The sequence below is a fragment of the Herpailurus yagouaroundi genome, unplaced genomic scaffold, assembly GCF_014898765.1.
Source record: "Herpailurus yagouaroundi ecotype Mexico unplaced genomic scaffold, PumYag 182, whole genome shotgun sequence".
In the NCBI taxonomy this organism is placed as follows: domain Eukaryota; kingdom Metazoa; phylum Chordata; class Mammalia; order Carnivora; family Felidae; genus Herpailurus; species Herpailurus yagouaroundi.
In genome coordinates this window covers 49,009,830-49,030,096 of record NW_024412413.1, presented here as the reverse complement: position 1 = coordinate 49,030,096, position 20,267 = coordinate 49,009,830, and the positions used below count along the sequence as shown (strand labels likewise).

Here is a 20,267-nt window from a genome sequence, read left to right as displayed (position 1 = left end):
AGCATTATGCTAAGTGAAAGAAGCCAGACACAAAAGATTTATTATATGATTCCATTTATAAAAAATAAGCAGAATAGGTAAATCCCCAGAAGAGACAGAGCAAAGATAGGTAGTTACCAGAGGCAGGAAGAAGGGAGAATGAGGGGAAATTACTTAATAGGTATGGGGTTCCCTGGGTGGCTGTTGGTTGAGTGTCTGACTCTTGGTTTGGGCTCAGGTCATGATCTCAGAGTTGGTGGGATCGAGCCCCATGTCGGGCTCTGTGCTGATGGTGCATAGCCTGCTTGGGACTCTCTATCCCTCTCTCTGCCCCTCCCCCACTCATGTTCTCTTGTCTCTCTCTAAATAAATAAACTTAAAAATAATTAAATAGGTATGGGGTTCCCTTTCAGGGTGATAAAAATGTTATGGAACTAAATAGAAAGGATGGTTGCACAACGCTGTGAATATAATAAATGCCCCTGAAATGTTCACTTTGAAATGGTTAATTTTATGTTAATTTCACCTCAGTGACATAAATAAATAAAAAATATATATATTTTTTAATTCTTATGAAAGCCTCTTCATAATAATTCACTTTCATAAGAAAGTGACTGCGATTAGCTTGCTAGAGTTCACTTCCCTCAAGTCACCAGTGAATAAAATAAAAGGTAGCTTATGTTAAACCACAATGGTACCCATTCTGGTCAGAGCATTAATGTTCAGGCTTTCTTTATTGTTTCACAACACGAGTATCTCTAAGGAGAGCAGTATAATCTCCTACTGATGTCATTACCTTTAACTAGATGAATACTGCATGGGGACCCTTATTTTTTTCTCTCCATTGTCTTGTCTTTTCACAGTCCTCCTGAATACTCACAGCCTTGGGCTAGTTCCAGGGGCCTTCTGGAGGCAATTTTTCTCCCTTTGAGTTGCTGGGTTTTATTTATTTATTTAATTATATTGACTGTGAAGTCTTTAAAAGTCCTCAATACTGCTCTATGAAATTATTATGTCTCCTTATGTCTAGCCTATATAAGCTTCATGAGGGCAGGAATCAGGCTGCTTTGGTTTACCACTATGCCGAGCGCATAGCACAACAAAGAAATTTAGGTGCGTAGATTCCCATCTTGGCAGACCTGGGTTTCTTTTTGGCTGTCACAGCACTTGAAGAAAACAGTCTGATGGATAAATTGGTTTTTAGTTTTAATGTTTCAACTCTATCATTATCCTGTGTTCATAGGAAAGGAGACTGACTACAAACCAGCAAATGCTTCTCTAATATTACCATTCTCCTCCACAGTCAAAATACCACCTTGGCTCCCTTACCAACTGATAAAACACATGCTGTTTCTCAACCTCTTCCACCTGCAGCTTTCCGATGCTGCTCGTTCATTACCACCTGAAGGTAAAAATTCTAGGATATATTAATTCAACATGGTTTGAAAAGTGAAATAAATTTTCACTTGTTTCTTTCTACTCAGAATTCAAATTGTTTAATTTGTTGTATTTAAAAAAAAAAACAGACAAAGCATTAAACACCCTCTCACTTCACTTTTTTCTTTTATTCAAGGTGCCTCACTTTTGTTCAGTTACTGACTTCCCAGTAAATGTTGCCAGTACTAGACGCTGCAATTGGACTGTTTTGTTGCTCTACATAAACAGAGCCTTAATCTAGCTTTAAGGCTCAAAGACAGACTCTACAGGTAATAATTACAGACAAGGGTCGTCCCCAAAGAAAAAGATGTTTTGACACTGTTAAGAATCACCATGTGTAGCTGCCTCCTCCTATGTCAAGCACAATACGTGGGAAGAAGACCAATTTACTAGTCAGAGAGTTTCGGGTTTAAGTCTCAGCTCTGCTACTTACTGTATGAGCTTGAGCAAGTTATTAAACAGCTCTGAACATCAGCTTATTAACCTTAAAAAATGGAAATGACAGATAATTCATCAAGTTGTTGTCTGCGTTAAATACATTATTGTATTTAAAGATTACCTGATATATAATGGGCTCTCAATTAACAGTCATTATCATCATTCTATGCCAGATTCATCTTATTGGGATAAAATTTCATTTGTCTCTTGTTTACATACATGCATGCACAAGCACACAAGCATCTCCTCACCTGAATTTCAGGCTTATCTAATAGTAAAACTGTCAAAACAGAAAAGTAAGGGGCGCCTGGGTGGCTCGGTGAGTTAAGTGGCCCACTTCCGTCCAGGTCATGATCTCACGGTTGGTGAGTTTGAGCCCGGTGTCAGGCTCTTGACTGACAGCTCGGAGCCTGGAGCCTGCTAAGGATTCTCTGCTAGGGGATTCTCTGCCCCACCCCCACTCACACTCTGTGTCTCTCTCAAAAATAAATAAACATTAAAAATTTTTTTAATAAAAAAAATTTTTGAAAAGAAAAGTAGGAGAGGGACATCTAGGTGGCTCCGTCATTTAAGCATCTGACTCAAGCTCGGCTCAAGTCATGAGTTCCATGGAATTCTGTCTCCCCTTCTCTCTGCCCCTTCCCTGCTTGCACTTTCTCTCCCTCTCAAAACAAATAAATCAACTTAAAAAAAAAGAAAAGAAAAGAAGACAGACTGTACAATGTACTACAGCCATAAAAACAGGCGTGTTTGTGGGGGTTTTTCCCAAAAATTCTTAATCTATATGAATTCTGTAAGTCCGCACATGTCTGTATTAATTTTACCCATATTTGCCAAATGCTATCCAATTTTTGATGCTGCTTTCCTTGTCACAATCCATAATTTCCACAAATCTACGCCTGTGTTTCCATACGTATGTAGATCCCAGTGGGAAACAAAACCAGATGTAATGAAAAAGAGCATCAAGGAATGTATTATTCAAATGCTGTCTGATTCCTGGGAGACTCAGAAATTATTTTCATAGTAAAATGAATTTAAATCAATTCAATAACTAGTTAGACAATGCCTACTACATTCAAGACACAGGAGAGATCCAAAGATAAATATGATACAGACTGTGCCTTCAAGCAGCTAATAGTCTAGTAAAAACCTGATGATATCAGCCATATAACAGATCTGGTTATTTTTTTTTTTTTAATTTTTTTTTCAACGTTTATTTATTTTGGGGACAGAGAGAGACAGAGCATGAACGGGGGAGGGGCAGAGAGAGAGGGAGACACAGAATCGGAAACAGGCTCCAGGCTCCGAGCCATCAGCCCAGAGCCTGACGCGGGGCTCGAACTCACAGAACGCGAGATCATGACCTGGCTGAAGTCGGACGCTTAACCGACTGCGCCACCCAGGCGCCCCCAGATATGGTTATTCTAACAAATCCCTCATCCCACCATGGCCTGTTCAGTGCATCTCACAGAAATCGTTCAGACAAAATCAGTTGGAAACAGTACAAGTAATTTTCTAGATTCTTTGGGCAGATAATCTTGTTTTAAAGGATAACAAAACATAATAAAGGTTTCTGAATTATCTCTTGTGGCTGGCTCTGTTGTTTGTGTTCACCAGGTAATAACTCAATTATCCTTTTCTATATAGCGGGGACCATTTTATGTGAGACTATAGCAGAGAAGCTTTGGCAAGATTATTTGCACAAGGAGGTATTTCCTTATTTGTACCAAACACGATGACATTTAAGCAATTCAAAGGAAATAAATTTTTACAGTGTGTTGAGTATTCTGTGCTAAGAATTTTTATGTGGTGCACTAGGTAAATTACATGTAAAATAATTTTCCTTAAGAAACAGAATGTTCCTGAAGATACTGTTGTTGAATTTTTTTTTCATCAAAAAAGGTTAATCCAAAATTTGACCTTGTAAACAATACCAGCACACTATGAACCAGACACTTGCAAATCACTGTTGCTCTCTGGTATGCTAAGCCCTCTAGAGAGGAGAAGGACTGGAACATCATTTCCTCTCTACCACTAGGTAACTATTAATAGTCCAGCATTCTAATGAAAACCCTAGTGACCTGGAAAAGTTAATGTGCCTTTCAGTGTCTTATTTATACCCCAAGAATAACTCAGCATCAAATCCAAGATGTATACGCATTTACACACATACACACACACACACACACACACACACACACACAGAGCTCATGGACTTATCCCAATTATTATGAAAGCCAGAAAGAATTACATGGTCTATATTCCTTTTGATTCTCACATTGTAGAGCTGATGATTGAGGACATAGCAAAATACTGAAGTTCTACCAAAAATACCTTTAGGAAAATGATAGACCAAATTTTGGAGATAATTAAAATCCACTAAAAGAAAAATCACAGCATTCCTCCCTTAAAAACTTAATGAAATTCTAAGGTTATGTCAGAAAGTGAAACCAGTTGCATGGAAAATATAGTTTGAAAAAAGTTAAATGTCAGATGTTCCCCAACTTATGATTGTTCAACTTATGATTTTTTTACTTTATGATGGTGTGAAAGCAATACACATTTAGTAGAAACTGTACTTTAAATTTTGAATTTTGATATGTTCCTAGGCAAGCGATATGTGGTGCAACACTCCCTCATGATTGTGGGCACCAGCACGTGGCAGCTCATGGCCAGGGTCAACAACTGATACACTTGCAATCCTTCTGTACCCATACGACCATTCTGGTTTTCAGTACAGTATTCAATAAGTTACATGAGACATTCAACACTTTATTATAAAATAGGCTCTGTGTTAGATGACTTTGCCCAACTGTGGGCTAATATAAGTGCTCTAAGCACATTTAAGATAGTCTAGACTAAGCTGTGATGTTCAGTAGGTTAGATGTGTTAGATGTATCAAATGCTTTTGACTAAGATATTTTCAACTTGTGGTGGATTTATTGAGACATCAGCCTGTCATAAGTTGAGGGAGACCTGTATATATATATTAATAAAATGATAACATAATTATTATTGGCATAAGTGTGTATCATGGTTTTCAAGGTTCTTCCCTTTTTTAGGTGTCCACTTGGACTTCACTGCCCTCGAGAAGACTCTGCTGGTTCTTCTTAGACCAGGTTATGTACCCTTTCATGTACTCCTTACCTTGGTACTTATCAGGTGAGCCTGGCAAGAATTCTGTTAGATAGGTGTAGTTTTGATTGCCATTTTACAGATAAGAAAACCGTGTTCAGAGAAACTGAGTAACCTGTCTCACCAAGATCACAAAGCAGAACCAGGAATCAAACTCCTATCAAATGACTCCAAACCCCATACTCTGGCTGCAGATTACAGGGGAAAAGATTATTCAGTGGGCTTCTCTTCACTTACTCTAAGATTGCATCTACTGAACATTAAGTAGAGAGATGAGCAACTGTCTGTTGACTTTGGGCAATAAACATAGAACATATGGCTAATTACAATAAGAATGTGTTGAGCCCTAATGCCAAGTGGCAAGTGCTTGTCTAGGTGCTCAGTACATTCTCTCATTTTATTCTTAAAACATCCTGTAGCATACAAACAATGGTTATTTCCCTCCACCCATTTCCACATCTTACAGTTAAAGAAACTGAGGCTCAAGGAGGTTAAATAATTGGCCCAAGGTCACACCAGTAGGATGTGACAGAACCAGGCTCTTTACCCAGTTTCTGACTCTGAGTCCACCAGCTTACCCACCACATCTATTACCTACTTCAAGCCCCTCCCCCAAATCTCTTCCTTGGATATTTATTTAAGAGGGGAAATTGTAGGCTACAGGTAAGGGTTGCCCTGAATTATCTTAATAACCATTCAATTCTTCCCTTTTTTAAAAACAGATATAGACACATACTAAGAATTTTTTTTTCAGATTTGGGTTCAAATTCTGATTCAGCCATTTAGTAGACGGAACAACTGTGTTCACATTGCTGAACCTCCAAAATTCAGTTTTCCCCGTTTTTCTCAAATTTTTTTTAACGTTTATTTATTTTTGAGACAGAGAGAGACAGAGCATGAACGGGGGAGGGTCAGAGAGAGAGGGAGGCACAGAATCCGAAACAGGCTCCAGGCTCTGAGCTGTCCGCACAGAGCCCGACGCGGGGCTCGAACCCACGAACCGTGAGATCATGACGTGAGCTGAAGTCAGACACTTAACCGATTGAGCCACCCAGGCACCCCTCAGTTTTCCCCATTTGACAAAAGGAGCTGATAGGACTCAACCAATGGGGTGGTTGCACATAAAGTGAAATGTATCAGAAACCTCCAATTACAGAACCTAGGAGACAGAAGTCACTCAATAAATATCAAACCCAACTCCTTCCCTTCCCCTGAGTTCTAGCTTTAAATATAGGTGTAAATCAAGCACATACTAGATAACAGAAAATTCTTCTTTCATTTGTTAACTCAGTCATTTACCTCAGAACATTGCTTACCTTTCTTGAATCTCTCTAGTTCAGGAGATTTTAAGATGACAGCTTCCTAAGAAAAAAAATTTTTTTAAATTCTATATCTGGATGGCAACAGCCCCTTGAACATTTTTTTCTCACTTTGTTTGTACAAGTGCATAAATTTATCTATATCTTAAACATAGCATCAATGATGATAGATACTCTCTTTAATTCCACAATTATCTGTTAAGTGCCTCCTGTGCCAAAAACCATCCCCACTCCCAAGGAGCTCATAGTTTATTGGGTAAACAAGCACAAAAATAGCTAGGATACCATGTGATAATGGTGCCATAACAGAGACATATACCAAGTTCCATGGGAGCAATTAATCCTTTTTGAGGTGTTAGGGCCTAGCTCACAGTGGAGGTGACATGTGGGATCAGCCACAAAGAATGAGTCAGCTTCTCCAAGGCCCGAGGAACATCATCAGAGTCAAATTTCAAGGAGGGTATCTTGTTAAGCTATGACCACAAGAATGTCACATCAGAGGAAACACTCTCCTTTTGCTTGATCCTCGTTATTAAAGACAAAAGAGTCGTGATGACTTTCAGGGTTCATCTGCTAAAGTCATTTGATGGTGGTTTTACAAAGCAAATATGTGGTATTTAACTATCCCAAAGCCACCATTCTGTAGCACTTAGGATTCTGAACAACGCGAGTTTCCCCTTTGAGGGCTCATATATAATGAATGCGTGTTACATTAAAGATTATCGAGGATTGTGAGTCTTCTTTTTTATGTGTAAGATTGGTAGCTTTTAAAATATTGATGCATTTGTGCAAGTGACTTGACTGAATTTTTCAGTAAACTCTGGAAAGAAAATGTCAAAGTTGAACAAATTTTACATGAACCCTTTAAAAGAATACTTCTTAAAACGGGTAATATTTGGAGATGAATTAGGCTCCAGATCTCACCCTGGATCTCCAAGTATAAGTAGCTCAAGGGTGCAGGAATGAAATAGCAATGAAGACTTGTGGTAATGCTCCAAGATTTGTTACTGCCTTATTCTATGTGTAACCCATGTTTTCCTACTTTTTGCCTCCAATCATTCTTCCTATGAACATTTCCCATATGCTGACAAATAAGTCTAGTAGCCATTCACATGGTACCCTCTCCTCTCTTCCCATTGCCTAAATTCTTTCACTGTTCACCATGTCCAGCAGGCATTGCCATCTGCCTCCACAGCTGATGCCATGGAGCTGATGTCAGGATGACAAGGCTATTTTGGTGTTACATTGAACAGTTGGGGAGAATGTCTCTCTTCCTTTCCTGACCTCCTCTCTCAGAGAGACAGGACCAAGGCAGACATCCTTGGGCCCCACAGATGGACAATATAGTCAGTGTGGTGGCCCTTTCAAGCTTTACTCACAACCTTTCCATAGGAGTCAGGTGACGTCAGGCCCTGGGCAGGAGACAAGCTGACTGACGGCTCCAAATCTCCCCCCTCTAATGATTAAAGCTTTGTTTCTGGGTCCAGCTTATACCTGGCTGCCTTGCCTGTCAGAACAAGTCCTCACCAAAGAAGTGCTGGGACGACATCATGGAGATGGTCTGCCATGCCATTACCTCAGATAAAGCTAATGAGTCTGACTTTCAGAGATCACTTGACTTAGGTTTATAGGATTCTTGAACTTATTCCTACTTGCTTTAGTTACTGGATGAAAATAGGTTAAGCCTCATAACAAACCTTGGAGGAAGCTAACATCCATTTTTATTTGGTTAAAGATAAGTAAAGGAAGTAAGGGAGGGAAGGAGGGCAAGAGGAAGGTCATCTCAAAACTGTAACTTCCCTCAAGTGACTGTTTGGTAGAAATGTTCCATTTCTGTAACCACTATGCCTAAATCACTCTTATGATTTCAAATATTTTGTGCATTTTCCTTAGAAATAGTAACAGCTAAAATTGATATCACATTTTGCAAAGTCTTTCCATATACATTCCTTCATTTAGTTTTTCTGTATAATAGGTAGTATTGTGATCTCCATTTTCCAGAAAAGAAAATTAAGCAGTCCCTCTCACCCAACTTCGCTGCCCCGCTTTCACTACTAAACTTTACTAACTGTTCAAGCTATACTGAAAACAGCATTTTCTCTAGGAAGACTTACCTGACATCCTTGGCACCTGTTTCAGTACAGCAGAGTACCAGCTGACCAGAAGGAACTGGGGATGGCCAGAGCCCGCCAGACCAATCGCCTCAAGCCTTGAGTTGTCCCACTCACTCCCCGCAATGTCCTATGAGTAATATTGTTTTCCATGTGTGCCGGGATGTGAAAAAGCCTAAGAAGCACTGCCATGGGGTAATGGCTGACAGCATGGGTTTTGAAAGCACTTATTAGCTCTGTGACTTTGGGCAGTTATCTAACCCATCTGGGTATTAGTTTCCTCATCCGGAAAATGGAGATAAGAATAGTGACCACCTATAGAGCACTTACTACCATATAGGTTGTCTCATTTGCTTTTCACAACAGTATAAGGTAGGTGGTGTTATTCTTCCTGTCATACAGAGGGGAAGCCAAGGCACAGGAAGGTGAAAGTCACACAGATGTCAAGTCCTGAACTTACCACTGACAGTATCAGAGCAGTGATTCAAACCCAAGCCCGTATTTATTCGTAATCACTACATTACCCTGGGATCATAATTGAACCTTCCTCACAGAGTTGTTAAAAGGATTCAGTTTGATAATCTATGTGTAAATGATGTTCTCGTTTTCTCAGAATCATAACTGAAGACCAAAACCACCAAGTACTCCTGCTGCTGCCCTGCCGCCTTTACTGAGAGGCACCACTGACAGGTAACTGGCGTTACCACCCGCCATCATCCCACACACACTGCCTCACCACCCCAGCCAACATAAGGGACTTGCAGACCTGCCTCTGTGTAATCAGAGCAGATGAAAGAGATTCGGGGACACAGATGCTGTGCTTGCACTGCTGAGGGAGGGGATGTCAATTTCAAAGCCCTCTTCCCTAGAAAGATGGACTCTGCCCTTGACACCCCAAGAGCTGACTGGCCACACACGGTGGTTGAAATTGGGAGCTACGTGTTGCCATAATTGGCACTGCATGGTGCGTGAAGAGCACTTGTATCAAGGTGTTACAGCAGGATACCACGACTGGGGTGAGGGGATCAGCTGCAGACGATGGCTAAATCTTGCAAGGGGTCACCAGTGCTTAGGGAAACTGCACTGGAGCAAGTCCCTCCCCGGCAGGGCATGTTGAAGCCCCCTGGCGCCCTCACCTATGAAATATGGAAATGGTGATGCTTGCCCCCCGGGATTGTCACAAAGACTACATGAGATAATGTGAGAAACCTTCTGCAAAGTGGACCCACAATTAATGTTAGCTCCCTTGCTACGCTTTTGCTGCTCAGTGTTTAACGCCTGGATAAATACTTCGAGTGTGGAAAGAGACGGGGAGCTTTTCATAATGTCAGATTCAACCTAAAAGGAAAAGTCTGTGTTTGCAGAGTTCTATCTCCCTGGATTACCAGGCAGATTCTGAAATTTATTAACCTTTTTAGTCATTTGTGAACACCAGCAAAAGGACTTCTTTGAATAATCAAAAAACCTCCTCATTCTGGCAGCCAAATAAAAGGAGGCCAGGTGTTCAGGATTAAAAATGCATTACCCCCACCACTGACTTTCTGGGGATGGTGTCAAGAATTTTCTCTTTCATAACATGTACCATTTCTAGAGTAGAGAAAGAGGAGGGAAAAGTGAACAGAGATGATAAGGAGACTTTAGGAAACATGGGGGTGGACAGAAAAATGAAGGGTGAAAGTGACAGACGGAAGACAGGAGAACCCTATTTTTAGCCAGTTACGGTCTTCTTCTGTCCCCTTAAAAATAGACCCTCTTCCTGCCCACAGTGAATGGAGTGGACAATATCTGGGGCTCCATAACACCATTTGTGTATCTGTTTGAAGGCATTGACATTGTGACTCTTAGACAAGGTTGGGTAGGCCTTTTAACACTAGATACACAGCCACCAAATTTCCTCTAGAACTGTTTCTAAGAAAAATGCCCACATTCACACTCTTGTTTTCTAAAATTATCCTTAGCACGAGGCTAAGACTATTTTCTTGAAGTAAAACTAAGACAATTTCTCGTTGCTAATGAAACTAACCACACGCACACGTGTCGAGGCACCATGCTAGGTCTTGACATTCATGGTACCCTTTTGGCAGATGGGGACATTTAGGCTCAGGAAGCGAGCAGGCTGGATCCGGGCCACAGAGCTCATATGTAGTGGAACTAGTATTCAAACCCAGGTCTCATCCAAACCCTGACATTGTCACCTCTGCCCTGTTATCGGCTTTGGAAACCTTTAGCGGCTGCCACTCCAGCACCCGGGCTGAGCTCTGACACTGAGAAATGCAGCCCATGGGAAAGGCAAGAACCGAGCACAGCACTGGTCGCTACCAGAAGGAGGATTGTATTACAAGCCCTTCAGACTTTGTACACAACACGCTCGTGGTGCACCATGAGGCCGTTTTGAGGCTCAAGGATTACTTTGGAAAGGCTTCTGTAATTTCAGAGTTTAATGATATGAAATTAGACCTAGAATCCTCAAACAAACCCATTTCAGAACTACAATACCCCTGGAAATGAGCACTTCCATTAGATTTGAGACCATTACGTATCCATCTCTGTGTGAGGGAAATAGATGTTTTCACGTTAGAACAAATACAAAACATCATTTTCATCCAGTACAATTTCCTGAACTCCTTTTATCCAATTTCCCAGTTTTTTCCGATATTTGAAACTGAAGTAAAGCTTTCCTCTTAGCCCAGTTTCTTGTTCACTTTAACTCCGCAACAAAATTATTCTTAGGTTTTATCACTGGCCTATTTCTTAGATAGGACTTGGGTTTCATTATTTCAACATGGGGTCAAAAATAGAAAAAGATGTTCCAGAAACAGACTTTTGTTATTTTCTTTATAATCATTGAATCTATATGCCATTTTGCCCAACCCTTGTACATTATGTGGGAGATCTTTGAACAATTACAAATCTACTACAAACAATAGTTTCTGGTACTCAGGTAATGAGAAATGTCTTAAAGATGATAAACACAGGTATTCACAATAGATTGAGAGATTAAACAACCTAAACAAAGGAAAAATATTCCCCAATCTTATGTGAACAAAGATTGCATACATCACAATTAGGAAAAGTTTCATATTTTTTAAGCACAATAAAATGTTGTTTAGTCTTTGAGCAGTATTAAAAAATCCTCAGTTAAACAACTACATACATACATTTACTATTTATAAGATATTCTCTAAGACACCATTATGGTATTAGGACGAATAATAAATACACGGGTCACTAACTTCAAGAATCTTTTACTGTTATAGGGGAGGTAAGAAATGTATTTATAAGCTATAATATAAAGATGAATATGATGAGTGCCATAAAGTACAAAGAATTATGGGGGTTCAGAAGAAGGAAGGATTATCTCTATGTGAGATCAGAAGATGGTAGGCCGCCCATTCCAGGATAATGAAATGCATGAGAAAAGATAATACCGTTTGAGGAAACAGTCCCCTTTGAAATTCAAAATGTCAGTGGGAAATACAGCAGGAGCATTAGCCTGAGATTGGACCACAGAAAGCAAATGCCAGATCCAAGGGTTTGGAGGTTAGTCAGTTGGAGAAATATACACTCACTAGGTACAACTAGTATTTCAAACATTACCTATTTTTACCTATTTAAAATATCTCTTTTTTTTAACAGCTTTATTGAAGTATAATTGACATATAATTAACTGTGCATGTTTAAAGCATATAATTTGGTAAATTTTGACATATGTATACACCCATGAAACCATCACCACAATCAACATAATGAACATATCAATCACCCCCAAAAGTTTCCTTGTGCCCCTTTGTAATCTCTTCCTCCTGCCCCATCGCTAGGCAATTGTTGATCTGCTTTCTGCCACTGTAGGTTAATTGGCACTTTCAAGAACTTTGTATAAATGGAATTATACACTATTGACTCTTTAGTCTGACTTCTTTCACTCAACACAATTTTTTGAGATTCATCCATATTGTTGGGTGTATCAATAGTTTGTTCCTTTTTGCTAGTAAGTGGTATTCCATTATATGGATATGCCATATTTGTTTCTTCATTCACCATGTTGATGGGCATTTGCATTGTTTTTAGTTTGGGGCTATTACAAATAAAGCTACTTTCAATATTCATATACAAGTCTTTGTAGGAACATATGCCTTCATTTCTCCTAGATTTTTTTTTTAATTTTTTTTTTCAACGTTTATTTATTTTGGGGACAGAGAGAGACAGAGCATGAACGGGGGAGGGGCAGAGAGAGAGGGAGACACAGAATCGGAAACAGGCTCCAGGCTCTGAGCCATCAGCCCAGAGCCTGACGCGGGGCTCGAACTCACGGACCGCGAGATCGTGACCTGGCTGAAGTCGGACGCTTAACCGACTGCGCCACCCAGGCGCCCCATTTCTCCTAGATTAATGCCTAGCCATGAAGTGGCTGAGTCACCTAGTATGTTTATGTTGCTTTTTAATTAACTGCCATACTATTTGCCAAAATGGAATATCACTTTGCATTCCTGCCAGCAGTATATGAGAATTTCAGTTGTTCCACGTCCTTGAGAAAGGTCGGCATGGTCACCGCTTTTTAATTTTGGACAGTCGAATAGGTGTGTAGTGATATCTTATTATGGTTTTAATTTGCATTTCCCCAATGAGTAAAAACCTTTCATGTTTTTTTATTTGCCACTTTTATAGCTTCTTTGATGAAGTATCTGCTCAAAACTTTTGTCCATTTAAAAATTATTATTATCACTGAGATTTCAGAGTTCTTTACGCATTCTGTGTATAAGCCCTTTATCATACATATGATGTACAAATATTTTCCCCAGTCTTTAGCTTTAAAGAGTAGAAGTTCTTAATTTTGCTGAAGTCCCATGTATCTTTTTTTTTAATGCATTGTGCTTTTGCCTTTAAGGAATCTTTGCCAAGTCACAAAGATTTTCTGTGTTCTCTTCTTGTTTTATAGTTTTATATTTAACTCTATGATCCATGTTGAGTTCATTTTTTTGTATTGGTGCAAGATATGAATTGAAGAGGTTTGGGGGGGAAATGTGGTTTTTTGGCAGATAAATATCTAATTGTTGTAGCATCATTTGTTGAAAAAACTATCCTTTTCATCTAAATACGCTTGTCAAAAATCAATTGACCATATATGTGTAGGTCTATTTCTGGATTCTATTCTGTTCCATTGATCTATTTGTCTACCTTGATGCCAATACCACGTTGTCTTAGTTACTAAAGTGTTATAAAAAGCTTTGAAGTAAGGTAGGTTAAGTCCTCCAAATTGGTTCTCTTATTTCGAATTATTTAAGCTATTCTAGATCTTTTGCATTTCCATATAAATTTTAGAATCAGCTTATTAATTTCTACCAAAAAAAAAAAACACTGGGATTTTTGATTGGGATTGCTTTGAATCTATATAATAATTTAGAGAACTGCTCTCCTAACCATATTGAGTCTTCCAATCTGTAAACACAATATATCTCTGTATTTTGATCTTCTTTAATTTCTCTCACCAATGTTTTATCATTTTCCATGTACCAATCTTTCACACTCTTTCTCAAATTAATCTCCAAATATTTTATATTTTTATGTTACTTTTATATTTCAATGTCTGGTTATTCATAGCTAGTACTATATATTGAAATCCAATGAAGTTTTGTATATAATTTTGTATCCTACAGTCTTGCTAAAGTCAATAATTCTGGGAGCTCTTTTGTAGGTTACATAGGATGTCCTGTGTAAATGATCATGTTGTCTCTGAATAAAGAGAGTTTTACTTCTTTCTTCCCAATCCAGATAGCTTCATATCTTTTCTTGCCTGATTTCAAGACAACTGTGACTCCAAAATCCCAGAATCCCCCCCCCCAAAAAACATGAGGTACTGATTTATAGCTGCTAGCACCGCGGTGGTAGAATTCCTCAAATATGAGTGGAGATGGCCTTCCATCAGTATTAGGACAGCTTAGAAACTCCACACACCGCCCCCCAAGCCACTTCAGTACTAGACCTTAAATTTGCCCTTCTATGACTTTGGCTTCGTGTGTGTGTGTGTGTGTGTGTGTGTGTGTGTGTGTACACGCTTATGTATGCATGCAGCAATTTTTAAAGCCTCCCCACTAAGCTCAGACAGGCCCTTCTAGAACCAGGCCTCCCCAAACTTATTCTAAGATTTTGCATATGGCTTTGGTCATCACTCTGGATTATCCTTCCTATTATGATAAGTTACTTTTCTTTTTTTTCTTTTTTTTTTTAATTTTTTTTTCAATGTTTATTTATTTATTTGGGACAGAGAGAGACAGAGCATGAATGGGCGAGGGGCAGAGAGAGAGGGAGACACAGAATCGGAAACAGGCTCCAGGCTCTGAGCCATCAGCCCAGAGCCTGACGCGGGGCTCGAACTCACGGACCGCGAGATCGTGACCTGGCTGAAGTCGGACGCTCAACCGACTGCGCCACCCAGGCGCCCCGATAAGTTACTTTTCAAAGTAATTTGATGTTTTTGCCAAATGACCTAAGTTGGGTCCATTTTAATTCATCTGATACTTTTCTAATAATATTAAACTTCAAAAAGGAGAGTATCATAGCTTTATCCACTACTTCCCAGAAGGCTTCTTGAACCTTATGGAAATATACCCATCTTTTTTTTTTTTGGAACCTCCCAGAAGGGCAGTATTTGTCAACATAAAACAAAGGTTCTGTTACACACTTTCCTGTAAACAACGGTACCTAGGGGCGCCTGGGTGGCTCATCCAACTTTAGCTCAGGTCATGATCTCACGGTTCGAACCCTACATTGGGCTCTGTCCTGACAGTTCAGAGCCTGGAGGTCTGCCCCTCCTCTGCTCACACTCTGTCTCCCTCTCTCAGGAAATGAATAAACATATAAAATAATAATAAATAAAAGAAAATAAACAATGGTATCTTATTTGCCTTACATCTATCTAAAAGAAACCATTTCTAGAGATTGTTCTCAGGTAAAAGGATATAAATTTCCCAAGGAAATTTATAAATTCTAACACTAGAAATAGAAGCTACTGACAACTTTTAAATAACAACTTATTCTAATTTTAAAAAACTATTAAAGCTTGGTCTCATTGGGCACCCTTCTAAAGAAGTTTTTTCAAAGGTAGGAAGAATATTTTAGGAAGATGAATATAGCAATGATTTGAAGAGTAAATGAGAGGTGGAAAGAGAGGCAGTTCAGGAAGATCAGTTATCAGACTATTATAATAATCCAAGTCATATATAATAAAGATGTCACTCAGAGATAATAGTAATGATGGAAAGAAAACAGTGAATGTATGAGATTTTTTTTAATAGAGAGATTAAATAAGATTTAGGAAATGAACTATGGAGAATAAGGAGACAAGTCAAAAATGGCTAACGGGAGAAAATGGTAGCCCACCTTTAGAAGAAAATGGTCAGTACATAAGAAAATGTGATAAGGGGCAAGTCTGAGTAGAAAGGTGAACAGTTAGATGGTGGACGTGTTGAGTCTGGCTCCAATGTTGAGAGGCAGTAGGAATTATTGGAAGAGAGTTGGGTACAGATCAGGAAACCTGAGTTCAGGTTGTGGCACTTGCCACTGACTTCCTGGGAGATGGTGACAGACACTGTGGGAGCTGGCCCAACATTCATTTTCCACTGTACCTTCTTCCTTTCTAATCTCAAAGAAACCAGATTTAGTTTCTGTATTAACCCAACATCATAGTCCATGTGCTTTGGAGGAGGCTGGACTCAGTCTCAGAGGGCAAATTCTAATTGGTCTAAGTCAATGACATCTTCCATTCCCAGGGCATGTCACAAGCCTGGCCAATGAAGTATGAAGGGCAATCGGCTGTGTGCTTCAGGTTAGTGAACACTCACTCTTAAGAAGAGCTATACTGGATAAGATGGTCTGTCCTTTCAATGGCCATTGTCAGGTACGAATGGGACACTAGGAACCACCACACCCATCTCACCACAAGGAACTGGCCTATGAACAGACCAACGTGCTGAGGATGGCAGAGCCAGTAGAGAGAGAAATTGGGCCTGTGATGCTATCATTGAAATTCTACACTAACCAACCCTCACATGCCATACTCTTGTATTTCTTGTTATGGTAGATCACACATTTAAACCAATTACATTGGGATTTCTGTTATTTGAAGCTAAAGCCATCCTTACTGACCCTGCAGCCCAAACCATTTCCTCTGCACACTATTTCTTCCACTGTAAGTTGAGAATAGTCTCTCTAAGAACTCACCCAGCTCTAACCACCCAGGATGTTATTATTATAGGTAAAAATAGAGGTTGAAAAGGAAGAATGAATATCTAGAGAAAGATCAAAACACAAATATAGATGTAGGAGTCATCTATGTAGTATAAGACTTAGAATCCTGGGGGTAAATGAGATTGTCAGGTGAAACTTACTGATTGCTATACATGTTAACAATAACACCTCGTGTTATCCTCACAACATTCTGCAAAGTTGGCATCATTGCTGTTTCCTATGAATAAACCAAGACACAAATGTCCAGAAAAGTATGAACAGTGTCCCAGACTCTAAGAGATAGTCAAAATTTCAACAGTATCACATGTTTCAAACAGGTCAAGAAGAATGAAGACAAAGAAAAGGTCAAAAGCCTTGATGATTAGGAAGTTCTTAATGTTTTCAAGGTAACTGTTTCCAGAAAGTCATAGGGGTGAAAGAAGAGAGTGAAAAGTGACAGATGTTAAGGAAGTAAAGACCATTTTTATCATAAGTTTAGCAGTCAAAGAAAAGGGCAAGGTACTTCAAGGGAGGAACAAGTTTGAGAGAAAAATTATTTTGTTTCTTGTTTAAGAAGGCCTGACCACACCGGGGGGTAGAGGAAAAGGAACGAATGGAGAAGAAGGGCTGAAGGGGCAGGAGAAGGAGGCCCTCACTGATGGAACAGGTTCTGGAGGACATGGGAGAAGATGTGCTGTTTGGTTTCCCTCTGTTGTCTGCTCCTTGAGTTCCGGGTGAATTGAGGGCTTTGAGGACCGATCGATGGCCAGACTGAGCTGATGTAATCACTGCTACAAGGTATTAATAATGAATGAATGTTATTTCTTTTATGTGTTATTTTAATAGCCCTTTATAAAAGGATCACTGGAAAAAGACCAACATGTCTTTCCAGAGTTTATTTTTAAAATGCATAATTCATACAGAAAAGTATTACTGTATAGTGAAAGCCAACATTTACCTCCTTCTCCTAACAGAATGCAACCTATGGAGAAGAAAAAGATGAAAAATATTATTAAAAATAAAGTAGTTTATACCGTGTCCCAAATTTCACTGGGAAATTACCTAGACCTACATTACAGAGAGAAAATTCAAATAGAATAATAGAAGATACTATTTAGTAAGACTTAGGATGATATGCCAGGCCCTGTGCTAAGCACTTCTTACACGTTATCCTATTTAATCCTTATAACACCCTGTGAGATGGTTGTTATTAACTTTATTTTATGCTGAAGAAAGTGAAGCTTAGAGATGTTATACCCCCAAGATCCACCTACTGTACTATTCTGTATGAGTTTTCATAAATGAAATAATTATTCATATATACAGAGTTCTAACTATGTTCTAAAGTATGTTCTAGAAAGTGCTGGGTACTTCCTACTCTTGTGGCAACTACGGGAGGTGTCTGTTTTTATTATCTTTAGTATAGACGCAAACCTAAAGACCAGAAAATGAGATGATAGAGCCCATCCTCGAACCAATATGGTCTGATACCTACAAAGATTTTTTTTTAATTTTTTTTTGACCTTTACTTATTATTGAGAGACAGAGGAGACAGAGCATGAGCATGGGAAGGGCAGAGAGAGGGGGAGACACAGAATCCGAAGCAGGCTCCAGGCTCCAAGCTGTCAGCACAGAGCCTGATGTGGGGCTCGAACCCACAAACCACCAGATCATGACCTGACCCGAAGGTGGACACCCAGCCAACTGAGCCACCCAGGCGCCCTTGGTACCTACAAAGATTTTTGAAAATAAAGTCGAGGTAATTTGAAAATGGCTTTATAGGATCACATAATGTATCCAACAAGCATAAGGCAAATCTTCAATTCCCTGGAAGGAATAAAGTATAGGATAAATTTCTAAGGATGAAAATGTTGCCTCTAACACATAAGCTTAGTAGTGTAGTTAAAAATGTTTGAGTCAAAATCGAATGTCAGTTAGGAGACACTAAACTGTGTTCTATTTAGTACTTTCTCCCTAATAAAATTGTCAGTACTTGATGTTCCAGAGGAGAGAATGTATTTTGTTCTATAGTGCAATTCACTATTAGCTTCCAAATGCACATTGGCTTAGGCCTGCGAAGGGCCCTAGCTCATCAGTTTTCTCTGAATTCAAGAGTAATAACTAGAATAACCAGAGATACTACGAAGCATCTTTTAACACCAATGTCATTACTCCATTTAGTAGAAAGGACTGTTGATGATTTTCTTATCCTATCCGTGTCTCGTATCCTGAACTGCAAAATGGGGAATGAAGGATGAGGCGATGTGGTATATAAATGTAGGCTGTTAGACACACTTGGATGTTTATAACACCATTTGTGGCATTCTCAGTGAAGTCTTGCCTAGCTGGATAAATAAAAATTATCATTCTTTTTTTCAAGGCATGTTTTCAGTGTTATCCTGGGGCACCCTTGCAGGAAAAAAAAAAATCCTCTTTGAAAGCCTAATTCCACCTCTTTTGTCAATAGGACCAGCTACCTCACTTGCAGGGCCCAGTGAAAAATGAAAATGCGGGGGGCCTTGTTCAGAAACATAGAAATCCAAAATGGCAGCAGTGTTAGGCTAAGTTGGAGCCTTTCTCAGCATAGGACTCTATGCAACTTCATGGGCCACATGCCCATGAAGCCTGGCTTGCTTGGCATCACTTTCTTTGATGAAAAGGTAAGACACCAAGCTCTCCAAATTCACTCCATTGTTGATGTATTTCTTGGAATATTTGTTTCTAACCCTACCTTATCCGGGAAAAGATTTAAGGTAATTCTCTTTCTATGGAAAAAGTCTGAGAATGAAAATATTCTCCAGAAAACCAACTTCCTGTTCCAGGGCAGATTTTTACTATGTCATTAAACACAGCTACTCTCCTAGAGTGTGGAAAAACCAAACACTTTTGGAATTAGTAAGGATTTATTTTGTTCAGTGATAAGCTCGGAGACCTTTTCCTAGACTGGGAACTGCCCCAGCTACCCCTAAGCAGGTGCAAAGCATCAATGAAGCCTGAGGCACAGGGGCAGTTCTTCACCTCTGACCAACAGCATGAGTCCTAAACTACCAACTAAAGGTGTTTATTCCCACTGAGAGAACCAGCTGAAGTTTTTAACATGCTTTTCTCCTTGTGGTTTTTCTCAAGTTGATCCCCAGATCATTCAATGGTATTTAAGACTGAAATCTATTAAAATTAGTTTTGTATCAATATTAGGTTACCAGTGTTAATATCTATTGAACATTAAGAGAAATACCAAACCCCTTCTTAATGAAGAGCCTTGATTTTATTAGGTTCAAATAGCAAATAAGTATAAGACTATGCATGAGTATAGTGTCTTTTATTTCAAAAACGTCTAGTGCTTAGTCTAGATTTATCCCATATGCCTTTCCTATGGGCTATAGCAAGGAGAAACTCAATCTGTAAAAGACCCACATGTTCACTCAATCTCCTCTGAACCTTCTTTGAATTGATAGCTGGTGGAGAGCTGCCTTTTGATTGTTTCCTTGGCTCCATTATGTTAACTTAAGCACCCTTCAAAAATTCCCAGGGTCTTGACTCTCCAGGAACTGTTTGCAAGTAAGGCAACCAGGGTTTTGGCAACTATTGACAGATATTGATAACAACAAAATTGTAAGACCTCCTT

General features: G+C 39.3%; 1 long non-coding RNA gene across 3 annotated transcripts in view; it reads left to right on the top strand.

The window, feature by feature from the left end:
• The window catches only part of LOC121040777 (uncharacterized), a 159,333-nt gene extending 141,121 nt beyond the window's left edge, over positions 1-18,212 (top strand). Inside the window, exons 3-5 of one of the 3 annotated variants that reach the window (XR_005795433.1) lie at positions 4,917-5,016; positions 9,033-9,109; positions 16,186-18,212. This is a non-coding gene — a long non-coding RNA (uncharacterized LOC121040777). Of the gene's footprint in view, positions 1-1,558; positions 1,686-4,916; positions 5,017-9,032; positions 12,364-16,185 lie in introns of those variants that run through there. The other 2 variants (XR_005795432.1, XR_005795431.1) reach the window with 2 other exon arrangements.
• The last annotated feature ends 2,055 nt before the right edge of the window (positions 18,213-20,267 follow it).